The sequence below is a fragment of the Epinephelus fuscoguttatus genome, linkage group LG22, assembly GCF_011397635.1.
Source record: "Epinephelus fuscoguttatus linkage group LG22, E.fuscoguttatus.final_Chr_v1".
NCBI classification, from domain to species: Eukaryota; Metazoa; Chordata; class Actinopteri; order Perciformes; family Serranidae; genus Epinephelus; species Epinephelus fuscoguttatus.
Window position 1 is genome coordinate 29,630,047 of NC_064773.1, and position 12,826 is coordinate 29,642,872.

At 47.2% G+C, this 12,826-nt stretch overlaps 1 protein-coding gene across 1 annotated transcript in view; it reads right to left on the bottom strand.

The window, feature by feature from the left end:
• Window positions 1-12,826, bottom strand: part of LOC125883207 (alpha-N-acetylgalactosaminide alpha-2,6-sialyltransferase 1-like) — a 59,089-nt gene that overhangs the window by 16,387 nt on the left and 29,876 nt on the right. The gene's annotated exons all lie outside the window — the stretch shown is intronic.

Genomic DNA, 12,826 nt, shown 5'->3' on the forward strand with positions numbered 1-12,826 from the left:
TCAGTTTGTTCAGAAGTGGAAGCAAAAAATACTATATTAAAGTGCCTCAGTGCGAAATTCAGAGATTATGAGTTTTCTGCACATGGTTCTCAACATGGCAGTAGCTGAGTTGGCAGCTAACAGTGATAACTCCATCAACAGCACTAAACAAGGCAACAAAACAAGAGTTACAGCTGTAACTACGGTTCTCTGAATTCTGGATGACTGCCAGATGGCGGTGCTTTAGCACTGGATATCTCCATCTCGCATATGTGCAGGTCGAGTCATTATACCAACAAAGTCACCTGTGACCATGCAAAGAGGTAGGACGTTCACCTAGTTTAAAACCCCACGTCATCACGCAATCTGTTCCCACTGAATCTTCTCGCCCAGATTCCAAATGACAGACAACTCTGACAGTCATCCAGAATTCATAGAACTGTAGTTACAGCTGTAACTCTCGTTCTATTTCATTCTTCCTGACTGCCAGATGGCGGTGCTTTAGCACTGGATGACTTATACCAGCAAGGTCATGAGGAAAGCTTACCACACTAAGGGGTGGAAGCTGTTGACAGGACAGCTGCTGCCACAGCTGTAGGGGCAGCCACACTGACACGGTAATAGCAAGCGAAGGCACATGAAGAGCCCCAGGTCGTGGCAGTACAGATGTCTTGCAGAGAGACCCCTTTCAATGCTACCCAGGATGTGGACACACTCCGAGTAGAGTGACACTTCACATTACTAGGGGCTGGCAGGCCTTGCGACCTGTAAGCGTGAAGAATCGCATCCACAATCCAGTTACAAAGTCTCTATCTTGATAGGGGTGTACCTTTCTTACAACCCCCATAGCAGACAAAAAGTTGGTCAGTCTTACGTAAATTGGCAGTGGCCTCCACGTATGTCTTGAGTGCCCGAAGCGGGCACAGCAGCTCAGATGGCTTATCTGACCTCTGAGAAGAACCCGATGGATTAAATGCCGCCAACTTGATGGCTTCATTTACATGTGAGGAAGGCACTCTCTTTGGCAGGAAGGATGGATTTGGCAGGAGAGTAACCCCTGAACCATCAGGATACCAGCGCATGCACATCTGGCTCACTGAAAGGGCATGGAGCTCCCCCACTCGCTTTGCTGACGTGATCGCAAGCAAAAACGCTGTCTTAGCAGATAACCACCTCAATTCTATCTGCCCCAGCGGCTCAAATGGGGGGACACAAGGACCCCAATACTAATTTCAAGTCCCATGATGGCACTACAGTGACTCTCGATGGTCTTAGCCTCTGTGCACCCTTTAAGAACTGACTAACCAGAAAGTGCGACCCCACTGTCTGATTGTCCACTCTCACATGTCCTGCTGAAATGGCAGCGGCATACACTTTCAGCGTTGATGCACATCTGCCGGCATCGAACAATGACTGCAGAAAACGCAGAATGATGGCCACCGAGCAGGTCTCTGGATCCTCATCATGTGTTTTGCACCACTGGGAAAAAAGCTTCCACCAATTTGCATAGAGTGACCTAGTGGAGAGCCCTTGAACTTAACACAGTGTGGATCACCAACTGGTCACAGGACGCCAGGAGTGGATCCTGGCTTCCAATGGCCAGACACACAGCTGAAGGCGATCCGGATTCGGATGCCATATGGGTCCCCCCAGCTGAGACAGAAGGTCTGGTCTCCTCGGGAGGTGCCAGGGCTCCCCACTGAGTATTTTCAGAAGCACTGGAAACCATGGTCTCCCTGGCCAGTTGGATGCCACCAGAATCAGTTTGTGGCCTCAATGTTGGATTCTGTCCAACGTTGCCCAAATTAGGGGGATCGGGGGAAAGGCATACAGGAGGCAGGTCGGCCAAGCGTGAGCTAAGGCATCCTGCCCCAACGGACTGGTAGTCTCCCTTAGGGAGTACCAGAGGGGACAATGTGTTGATGTTTCCGAGGCAAAAACATCCACTTCTGCTCTGCCATATAGGCTCCAAATCATTCCCACTACGTCTGGGTGAAGTCTCCAGTCTTCCTGATTCGGCCCTTGTTGTGACAGCACATCGGCTGCACTGTTCTGCATGCCTGGTATACGTACGGCCCTGAGGCTCAGGAAGTGGGGAAATGCCAATGTAAGGAGCTGCTGTGCCACTCGCAGACCTTGCCTGGACCGAGTGCCCCCCTGATGATTGACGTGATATACTGCTGAGGTGCTGTCTGTCCGGATGAGAACATGCTGGCCCCTTAGTACTGGAAGAAAATGTTGCAGTGCTAGATAAATTGCCCTGAGCTCGAGCACATTTCTGTTCTAACCTCTGCTGCGCATTCCATCGGCCCCTGATGGTCCTGCGCTGCCAGACTGCACCCCAGCCTAATAGAGAAGCATCCATCTCCACCACCTCTCGGCGGGAAGGAATTACCCCCAGAGGTACCCCCTTGGTCAGGTAACTCACTCTTCTCCAAGGCTTCAGAGCCTGGCAACATAAGCTGGACACCCTGACGTTCCTGCCCCTGTGCCACTGGGGATCCAGGCGGAGCCCATTGACCCAAATTTGAAGGGGACGTAAGGACAGAAGACCAAGAAGAATCACCATGGATGCTGCTGTCAGCATGCCCAGCAGCCTGAGAAGGAGGCCAAACTTAAGCTTGCCCCTCTGGAAGCAACCTATGAGTTGCAGAATAGCCTCCACCCTCTTTTGGGAAAGAAAGGCTCTCATTAGCCGTGAGTCGAGTGTCATGCCCAGGTAATCCACTCTCTGACTGGGTGTAAGCTTGCGCTTGCTGAATTTCACTGTAAGGCCCAGCTGGCTCATATGGCCAAGCAGCATGGCTGTGTCTCTGATTGCCTGCTCAGCTGTTTGGGAAATGATTAGCCAATCATCTAGGTATGGTAAGACTGTCAACCCTCTGGCTTGTATGGGAGAAAGGGCGGCTGCCACGCACCTTGTGAATATGCGAGGGGCCAGTGAAAGACCAAATGGCAACACTTGGAATTGGCAGGCCTGTCCCTGAAACACAAACCTCAGGAACTGCCTGTGGTGTGGTGCAATAGGCACATGAAAATAGGCGGCTGTGAGATCCACTGACACAAACCAGGCCCCCTCTGTCACTGAATGCAGAACATCTGCCACCCGTAACATTCGAAATAGCAGAACCTTTAAATTGGTTTAAACCCCTCAGGTCCAGGATTGGACGGAACCCGCCATCCTTCTTCAGAATCAAAAAATATACTGAATAAAACCCACTGAGCCGTGTATGCCCTTCTACAGGCTCGATGGCTTCTTTTTCTAAGAGGGGATTTTGCGGGGTCGTCGACCACAGTCATTCTGACCCCACCGAAAGCGGGTAGCCGGCGTCAGGACTGTCGTGGACAGTGTGGACACCACCCAAGGGTCTGTGGTCTCCCTCTCACAGTAGCTGAGTTGCTGCTGGGAGAAGCGTCCGACACCGGCCACTCTGACCTCAGGTTCGCCCCCCACGGCTCCTAGAGCCTTTGGGGGGCGACCACTGGGGGATGGTCCTCTTGGCACCTGGAAGGTTGGCCGGGAAGAAGTATGCCGGCGCTGATCATAGTGCCCCGTATTGTGAGAGGTTCTAGGCTATCCACCTGGGCTGGCAGGTGGATGGAAGTGGCTGTGCCGGAAGGCAAGGGACCCAGGCCCCGCTGCAGACCAGCAAACCTCTGCCTCGCCTGATCTGCCTGTGCACTGCAATCCAGTGCCTGCTGAGCAGCAGGCCCAAAATTCTGACCTGGAACCACTGGAAGGGTGCGGAGGGTGCGATGACATGCCTCCGACAGGGGGGACTGTGCCAGCCAGACCTGGTGGCGAGCCAGTGTCACTGTTGACATCAACCTTCCAAGCTCCCTAGAAATGAACGTAAAAGTCTGAAGGGATGCATCACCAAGGGTCTGGGCAGAAGAGTCTACACCAGACTTTTGCAGGGTCTGAGACAAGGCCAGGATGAGGTGAGAAAGGGAGTTATCAAGACGCCCCATGTATGCTGCTGATGATAACTTTTAGTAAGGAGATGATGTGTCGGTCGACACTGAGGACGAGGACAGCGGGCATCAGGTGTAAGAGCCTCATCTGGGGAAACTATTAAAGAGGCAATGGTAGGCTAAAGTGGGTTCATACGGTCTAACCCATAGCTACCTGCCTCCTGCATAGCAGCTAAGTTCCTGCAATCACTGGTGTGATGCGAAAACCGTTTAGGGTCTGCCCAACACTTACGGAGCTCCTCAATATAAGGTTTAGAGGGAGGAACTCAGAAGGCAGAGGGCTGTGGCGTCTGCCTGAAAAAGGCACTTGAAGGAGCTGCTGCCACCGGAGCTTCATCCAGCCCCAGGCGTGCTAAAGCCATCCTAATGGATGGCTTCATTGTGGCACGACCAACGTTAGTTCTATGCAATGACCCAGCATCGGACCCTTGTGAAAAAGCCCCCGAGGTCATGGAGGCTGTGTCTCTGTTCACATCTTGAGCTTCCTCCTCCTGTTCCGTAAACAAACTGCAGGATGCTGCAGTAGATAGCACATCATCCTCTTGACAAGGCGAGCCTCTTGTGGCGGAGTCACCACTGGGAGCTGGCCCCCTATTATCATCAGGTTGAAGATTGAGGAGGAGCTCTTTAATCTGGGCAAATTCAGATGACAGAGTGCCAACCTGAAGAGCCAAAGTGTCCACCCTTCTCAGTTTTTTTAGGAGGACCATGTGAGGGCATGTTGCGTCTCTTTGATGCTGCCAAATTAGTCATACTAGCAGCCGGCAGTTCGGTCTTATTTTCTATTTCTGCAAGTCTAGTCATCTGTATTGGCAGTGGCATAAACCTACAGTTCATACAGGGGTTATCAGACACGCCTGCCCTAAGATGTTCAATCCCCAGGCAGGCAGGGCATTTGATCATGACCATCCTCCGTGTGGAGGGGAGCCATACATGAGTTACAGACATGCGAGCCCAACATGTCATTAAATACTTCAAGCAAATAAGGAAAAAAATACAGTGGCGAATACAAATAATTACACAAAATTAGCACACAGTTAATACTACGTTGTCAATAGTGACACACGTTGTCACTGATGGAAAAACAAACAAACAGACAACTGTCGTAGCCTTATAAACAATACTAGTCAGCCACCGCAAAAACACTGTGCCGCTATCCAACAAACTTAAAGGGGAAGTTCAGTTTTTTACAACCTGGACCTTATTTCTGGCATTAAATACGGTTGTTTACTCACCCAGATAAGTTTGGTGTCATTTGGAGTCCTTCGGAAGATATTTAGATCCGCGAGAGCCGCGTACATCCATATGATGGGAATGATCAGGGCACCGACAATGAGGCTCTAAATAACACATTATTTGCCGCGATACTCGTAGGGCTGTACCCAAATATTCGGATATACGAATATTCCTTTCTATGGGTAGGTATTCGTTATGAAAATTTGGTATTCAATATTTGTTTTTTTATTTACTTTTTTTTTTAATAATTCTTTTTTTTTTGGGTGCTAAATGTAGTCTTTTTGTTGTTGGTAAATGTAGGTTATCAATAAAAATCAAAACTGCATTTAACAATTGCAGTGTTAAAAATGTGAAAAAATAGTATCGCCTACCAACAGAGCTTGTGTGCACGGCACGCTTGAGCGCATCTGTCTGAGGCTGTGAATCAATGCCAAGTTTTACCACTATCTCACTATTCCCTCTAACTTGTAGCTGTTTTTTCATTATCTTTTGAATTTAATATGAATTATGGAACCGCATTTGTCAACGTTTGTTTCCCCTGTTTTGTACAATAAATTATTGTTTAAAGTTTCAACAAGTTTCTTTTGGAGCGCATGACACACGTGTGTTTTGAAAATGGCCGCGGACTGTCACCTGCTCAACGCATCAGTACCTTCGGATGCCATGACAGTAATAGCCAGCAATGTCAAAATATCACTTACAGACCGATTTAACAGACAATCGCTGCTGCCCGACCCGCAGGTCCATTTGAGGGTCCCGTGGGTTACGGGTCGACCCGCGCATCACTACTCAGCTCAGTCTATAAATGCTGTACACACAACAGTAAGGCTATAGACATTATATTCTATTCAGGCCGGCAGAACCAGCAGTGCATCAGCTCTACAGTGCACGGCACTGCTGATTAACCATTTTATTGCAGCACAGAGTGTCTGCCAGCAACCAATTAATTGCAGAGGCTTCCTACAACTTGTTTCAACGGTTCCGATTCAATCAGAAGACAAATTAAACAGGATGACTAGCCAATGTGAAAATCAAAAGAAAGCACAGAATAATGTACTGAAGGAGATTGTTGTGCCATCACATTTTTTTGTGGTTTGAGAGCAAAGATCCGGTCGGTGCAAAACTCCGCAATACAATTAGGTCCGAAAAAATCCCGGAGGAGTGCTTCACAAGGAGTCTTTGAAAGGAACCGAGCCTGGCGTAAAACCGGAGAAAGCAGGCAGCACGGCCGCAGCACAGCCGCAGCACGGCCACAGCACCCCCCACCCGCCTGCCTGCCGTGAACGAATATTCGTTATAAATTCTGCCGAAGGTCCGAATGTTAAACAATGGCATTCGGGACAGCCCTAGAAACTCGTTCATTTCACCAATATGTTTTTATGAATCGCTAGGGTTGCTTGTCATCATCATCCGGGTCATTTGTACTGACCTACTAACCTCTGACCTGAATGATGCCAGAGGCAATTCGTAAAGACATCGAAAACATTCACCTTTCTGTTTCTCACTTTTTCTCACTGAGCACTATGTAATAATAAATTCACGTTTTGATTAAGAAGTGCCTCTGCTTTTTGTGCAGTGTGCGGGCCGTTCTGCGATGAGAAGAAACGAAAGAAATGTAAATTCTCATAGTTATTTACTTATCAAGCAAACAAATTCAAGGAAACTAAACAATTTGCATGTGTGTAGGCTACTGACTCAATCGAAAGTTGCAGGCTTTGGCTGGGTCTTCAAGTTTACTTTTGGGACACAAAAAAAAAACAGCCCCCGGTTGATCATAGAAGTGAAATCCTCTGTAGTTGTGAGACAGTCATTTCTGGAGACATCCAGACGTGTATCTTCTGGCCTCAAATCCCACTCGGAGCAACAAAGGCATTCCTCCTCTGTTGGCATAGTGGATCATTATCCACAAGAACACCACCAGTTCTCGGACGTGCAGCCGTTTGTTGTTCTCTGGCCAGCTCTCTGCCCCCGCATCCTCCTTTCAAAGAGCTCCTCATCCGTATACTCTGGCTCAAAACGGTAAGGACGTCCATCATATTCAAAGTCGTTGTCCCCAACCTCAAAATCTGACAAATATTCAGCCATGTTTCAAAAAACTAACAGTAGAAATTCCAGTTGTAAACAGAGCCGTGCTGAGGGTGTGCGGCGGCGCGCACACCTGGATGACATCATTCAGGTCAGAGGTTAGTAGGTCAGTATAAATGACCCGGATGACGATGACAAGCAACTCTAGCGATTCATAAAAACATATTGGTGAAATGAATGAGTTTTCGCAACAGATAATGTGTTATTTAGAGCCTCATTGTTGGTGCCCGGACCATTCCCACTATATGGGATGTATGCGGCTCTCGCAGATCTAGATATTTTCCGAAGGACTCCAAATGACACCATACTTATCTGGGTGAGTAAACAACTGTATTTAATGCCAGAAATAAGGTCCACGTTGTAAAAAACGGAACTTTCCCTTTAACTTAGGCTGGGTCGCGTTGAAGCGTGCCTCCTAAAACAAAAGCTATCTTAGGAAGTGGGAGCACATTCTGATCAAGACAAAGGAGGAGCTGCACACTGATGAGCTCCACTAATTCAACTCCCGCTGCCGCCGCCTCCTCCTCGTCCAGACAGTGAGAGACTTCATTCAACCTTTAAAATAATATAATAAAATAGATTTGGATGTTTTTCCTGACTTGATTATTGATTGCAGCACTGTGTGGTGGTGTTCATGTTACTGTTAAAATTCATACCAGATATACTCTGTAGCGACTTCACAAACAAAGAGTCGCTGAGAGGCTGCAGCCGGGCCTTTCCTTTGTCTGACGCGCTTAACGGGAAAAATCACTGAGATGCGAAAAAAATAAGTTTAACTTTTTATTAACGAAAAAGAAATAATCAACTCATGATACTGTGCACAAACTCATAATCAAAGTGATCACAGTGATCGAAGAAAATAGCGGTCAACAAAAAATACGGCGACCCTGCTCACCCTCTCTCTCTCTCTGGCCACACAGGTGAGCAGGTGCCTATATTAACCTAATATCCCCGCCCATATCCATATGACCTACTTCCCTCATCAACATAATCACAAAAAAAACCTAAATAATATCATAAACAATAACAAACACCAATATTTAAATTTAAACTGTCATACACCTACAAAAATACCTCTGAATTCATTCATGGCTCCTACATTCCAGCCCCTAATTATTAGGTTCTTACACATAATAATTACCCACATTTATATTGATAGAGACATGAAACAATTAAAGCATAATATTCAAAGTCCATAATACATATATTGTCTTCTGTCTTCTTTCTTCCAGAGTCAAAAGTCAATAAAGCCAACAATCAGGCTAAGTCAAAAGGATTTTAGCCATCATTCTATGACAAGTCTGTCAGTCAAAAACAAAGTCAAGCTGGGGTCAAAATGTCACAATGTTCAGCAGCCGCTCCTTATCCACCTTCAGCCTCCTGTAGTAGACAGATCTTTGTTATTGGACGATCCAGGCAACTGCTCTTTGTTCTAATCCGCACCTGACGCACAAATCCTCTTCTGTCTGGAAAGGTTTGAAGAACTTTTCCCATAACCCAGGAATTTCGAGGTGCCGTGTTGTCCATGATAAGCACAACATCTCCAGGGACAATGTTGCGCTTCACCCTGGACCATCTCTGACGCTCCTGCAGTTGTGGCAAGTATTCTTTAACCCACCTTTTCCAGAATAAATCCGACATGTATTGAACCTGCTTCCATCGCCTGCGAGCATACATGTCAGCCTCCTGGCAGTCTCCTGGTGGTAAAGATGGTAAGGTTTTCAACAGCAACAGGTGGTTTGGTGTCAATGCCTCCAGGTCGTTTGGATCTGTAGATGCTTTGGTAATCGGCCTGCTGTTGATGATGGACTCCACCTCACAAAGAACCGTGTGAAGGCCCTCTTCATCCAGATTTTGCACATTTAAAGTAGAGTTTAGGACTTTCCTCACAGACCGGATTAACCTCTCCCAAGGTCCTCCATGATGTGAGCCAGCTGGAGGATTAAAGGTCCATTTAATTCCTTTCTGAAGAAGTGCATTATTAATCTGTGACTGATTCCATTGCTCAATGGCTGTTCTCAACTCACGCTCTGCTCCGATGAAGTTTGTCCCATTATCTGAGCGCAGTTCCTGGACTTGACCTCGTCTTGCTATAAAGCGTCTGAGTGCATTTATGAAGGAGTCAGTATCCAGTGAAGGTGCCACCTCAATGTGAATTGCACGTATGGCCAGACAGGTAAAAATAACGCCATACCTCTTCACAACGCTCTTCTGCTCTTCACTTCAAACGGTCCAAAATAGTCTACTCCAACACGAGTAAACGCGCTCATTTGGAGTCACTCTTTCAGCAGGTAGGTCTGCCATCTGCTGGAACACTGGCTGAGCATTCAGTCTTCGACAGATGATACACTTAGACAGAGCTCTCCTTGTCTGTACCAGCCCCAGTGATCCAGTACCTTTCCGCAGTTTGGCTAGCATGTGGTTACGCCACCATGTCCCACTTCTTGATGAATATGCCTCAGAAGAATGTCTGAGATATGGAAATCTTTAGCCAGTATTATGGGATGTTTAGCCTCTGCAGGCATAGACGACCTGCTCAGCCGACCACCAACTCTCAGAACACCATCTTCGACCAGTGGGCAGAGTTTATAAATGTGGCTATGGCCCTTAACACTTCTGCCATGTTGTAGCCTGGAGAATTCCTCTGGAAACTTCTTCCTTTGGCAGAACCTGATGATTTCCAGTTCAGCCTTCTCCAGCTCCTCCACTGACAGATAACTTGGAACTGTCTCCCTTTTGAAAGCATCCATGTCCTTCCTCAACGAACATCCTCGTTGTATCATATCCAAATCAGACTGTGCAAGCTCAGTGCTCAACTCTTTCCTCTTCTGGCAGCAAGCCAAGAGCCAGTTCTTGAATCTCAATATCCAAGCCACAGATTTTTTCAGACCAATCCAAGATGAGAAATAACTGATCATACGCGTCACAGCATCAATCTCTTCTCTGGCCTGTACAGCATTCACTGCAGCAGCTTTCTTGACCTCAGGGTCATCTGATGGAAGCTGGTGAACATCCTCAGGATTAACAGGCCACACACACTCAGGTTGACAGAGAAAAGGTGGACCTGATACCCATGTCCGATTTTTGAGGAATGCATCCACTTTCAAGCCTCTAGAGGCCACATCTGCTGGGTTGCTTGCAGTGTCTACATACCTCCATTGAGAAGACTGTGAAACTTTGAGAATTTCTGAGACCCTGTTGGCAACAAAGACTTTGAACCTGGAAGTCTCATTCTTGATATATTTGAGCACAGATGCACTGTCTGTCCAAAACACTGAATCCTGAAGATCCATATGTAGCTCTCTCCTCCACAGAACATCAATGCGGCTTGCCATAGTGGCAGCGATGAGCTCCATACGAGGGATGGTAACAGACTTAAGTGGAGCCACCCTAGCCTTTCCCATGACAAAAGCACTGTGTACCTGTGAGTCTTTGCTATGCGACAGCAGGTAAGTCACTACCCCATAACCATCTTCTTGCGTCACAGAAATGGTGCAGCTGTGCCGTGGTTGTCTCTCCAAAGTTTAGTGGTTTCAAGCATCTCATGATGTTAAAATCCTCTAGATGGCACAGTTCCTGCAGCCAAGTCATCCACTCGTTAGCAACTGGTTCAGGTATGACGTCATCCCAGCCAAGTGATCTCCTGCACAGATCCCTTAAGATTTTCTTAGCCGACAACACAACAGGGCTCAGGATTCCAAGAGGATCGTAAATGGAGCTGACAGTTGAGAGAATTCCTCTCCTGGTGAGTGGTCTGTCCTTGATGATGATCTTTAACTTAAAGGTGTCAGACTGAATGCACCATTCCACACCAAGCACTCTCTCCACTGGTAGCTGATCCTGATCCAGGTCCAACCCTTTCATGCCTGTGGCGCGTTGACTTTCAGGTATTGCAGCCATAACCTCACGTCTGTTGCTTATCCACTTCCTAAGCTGGAAACCACCCTTTGCACAGATGGAATCAAGGTCGTGATAGAGAGACACAGCTTCCTCCTCTGAAGACACCGACACCAGACAATCATCCACATAGAAGCAATGTAGGACCTTATCAATCACTTCTTGGCTGAATTGTTCTTCATTATCTTTTGCACATTTCCTGAGAGCAAAATTGGCGCAGCTGGGAGATGAAGTTGCCCCAAAGAGATGCACCATCATTCTGAAGTCACTGAGATCTTGATTTAAATCCCCATCGGACCACCAGAGAAACCTCAACAAATCAGCATCTTCAGCTGGTACCCTTACCTGGTGAAACATGGATTCAACATCTGCCATGATCACCACTGGTTCTTTCCTGAACCTAGTCACCACCCCAATCAATGAACTGGTCAGATCTGGTCCTTGTAGGAGCTGAGCATTGAGAGATGTTCCTTGGAAACTTGCTCCACAGTCAAAGACAACTCTGATCTTCCTCTTTGTTGGATGGTAAACGCCATGGTGGGGGATATACCAAACCTTGCCATCACAGCGTTCCAACTCATCTTCAGGCACTCTTTCAGCATAACCTTTGGCAACCAGATCGTTCATGAAGGCTGTGTATTCTGCATGGAATGATGAGTCCTTCAGAAGCCTCCTCTTCAAGTACTTGGCACGTTGCTCAACAATTATCCTATTATTTGGCATACTGAGTTCCTCATTCCTTAATGGTAAGCTGATCTGGTAATGGCCATTCACTTGCTTTGCTGAGTTTGTAACCAAGTCCATAAACTTCTGATCCTCTCTTGACATTCCAGGTTGCTCATCCACACTGCATTCAGGGAAATCCACCTTGAACTGCTGCTGCCAAAGTTCATCCAAATTCACAACTGACACTCTGTTCACTGATAACTCTGGCTGCTCACAATCCATTGCTTCCTCACTTTCTCCATTTAAAGGTCCATTTACAGTCCACCCCAGCATTGTCCTGATTGCATAGGGCCCACCATTTACGCTGTGAATGACTTGCAGTGGTTCCAAGGCCTTAGGAACATTTATCCCAATCAGCAGCTCAATCCCTGCATCTATCTCAGGCAAATGAACATATTTCAAATGTGGCCATCCCTGAAGATCCCTCTGTCTTGGAATATTCCCACTGTGGACAGGCATACACTCCTGTGTGAAAGTTTTGGGCAGCTCGCAGAAATGATCACAGTTTAAGCCAGCCACCTCCAGTCCTGACACAATATGGCTGCTTACCACCCTTTCCTGTCCCATGGTCCGCAAGAGAATACGTGCCTTCTTTCCTGTGAGGTCCAGCTTATGCAACAGTGCCTCTGTGCAGAATACTGCTGTACTTCCTTGATCCAAGAAAGCATAGGTGGTAATGATTTTGCTGCCCTTCTTCGACTTAACTTGTACAGGAACTATGGGAAGTTTACAATCGTGATCACCAGCCCCAGTGAGACCACTTGACACCAAGGTGCTGTCCACTGTTTTCTCTGATTTCCCTTCTGTTTGATCAGAGTCCTTTACCTTTGCCTTTGGAGGGATATGAAGAACATTTGGATGTAGTAGACCACACTTTGCACAAGAAATACGTTTTCTGCAATCTTTGCTGATGTGTCCTATACACAAA